Raw genomic sequence first — 1,637 nt, 5'->3', positions numbered from 1 at the left:
TCAGTGAAGTGTGCCTTGGGGCCAGCTGGGTCTTAATCCGGCACTGCCTTCAACCACCCAATCTGAGGGTGTATCTCTTAAACTGCTTCAGAACGTCAAATCCATGCCAAACAATATTATATACCTTACATAACCCGAACGTTAAAATCGGAGGTCACATCGTTTTTAACTGTTCTAAGACGTGAAGCTCTTGCAATGTTCTACCGTCCTTGTATAAACGGGACGTTAAAATCGGAGGTTATATCTCTTCAACCTTTTAAGGACATTAAACTGCTGCCATACTATACCTACCTTACCTAAACTAATCACTGAAATCATTTGTCGAGGCAAAGTATCCTTGTTGTGGTCTCAGGCCAGACATATTTGGCACTCTACATTAAACACAAAGTTGGATATCCATTAGAGCAAACTGTTCCCATCATTATGCAGTCATCATGTGTTTGGCATGGTGGTGAAATCAGACCATGGTCACAAAAATGAAATGGGGGAAACCGACATTTTTCCGCCTGATGGATACGTTTTTAACAATTTGTGTTTTCGGCTCAACATCTTTTATTTTCCCTTAAAGCACACCCCTGCGTGGGTTTTACTGAATTTTACGAAAACGTAATTTTGCAGTTTCCATAGACAGTACAGATTTGGAAGTCATCTTATGGCGGCCATTCATTTCTCATAAATTTTACCTTTGACACCAAGAGACCCTCACCTCCTTCAATTGCAAATATTATCTCGACTCCTGTTCCAGATAGGTGGGTATTTCTTTCACCATAAGCAAGGCAGATGAACAGACTTTACGACAATACCATTAACTCTATATTGCCCCCAAATTGACGACAATCCAATTCTGCTGTGTCTTAAACAAAACTGACGAACACCTTATTTCGCAATGTTATGACGCGTATGCTAAAAGAAAACAAAACTGACGAACTCTTTCTTTCACCATGCCATGATACATTATTTGACAAAAAACTGACGATTGCCTATTTAACCATGTTTGGACACGTATTATGCAAAAAGAAAAACCGAGGAATGCCTTCTTGTTTACCATGTCATGACATATATTTATAAAACATTTTAAAAACGACACATGAGAAACGTCTTATTTCACTACGTCAAGACATAAAAATGCCAAAGAACTAAGGAGGAACGCCGTATTCCATCACGTCGTAACATATATGCCCAAAAACTGACGCACGTCTTTTTCCGTTGTATCTTGACACATACGTAAAAACACAACAAAAAACAACAACAGAAACAAAACTGACAGGTATCGCATTTCAACGTGTCGAAACACATACACCCGATAACTGACAAGCCCTTATTTCACCGTGTCATGACATATTATTATAATAAAATAATATGCCCAAAAACTGACGAAAGCCTTTCCCTTATTTCACAAATTGTTATATCGTTACCATAGAAGACTGCATCTCCCCTAGACGCTTAACGGCAACAGCAGATGAAAAAATAAAAGTAAGGTAAGTAAAGTTATATCGTAACATGACACCTACGACAAAATCCTGACGAGGGCCATATTATTCCACAGAGTTCTGACACTATAAATCACACAGCACTACTCACTCCATCACTCACGCTACGGCCCGAGCAAGCGCCCACACTAGAGTGTGTGTGTGGGG

This window comes from Aplysia californica, unplaced genomic scaffold (genome assembly GCF_000002075.1).
Source record: "Aplysia californica isolate F4 #8 unplaced genomic scaffold, AplCal3.0 scaffold00347, whole genome shotgun sequence".
In the NCBI taxonomy this organism is placed as follows: domain Eukaryota; kingdom Metazoa; phylum Mollusca; class Gastropoda; order Aplysiida; family Aplysiidae; genus Aplysia; species Aplysia californica.
This window is presented reverse-complemented; position numbering follows the sequence as displayed.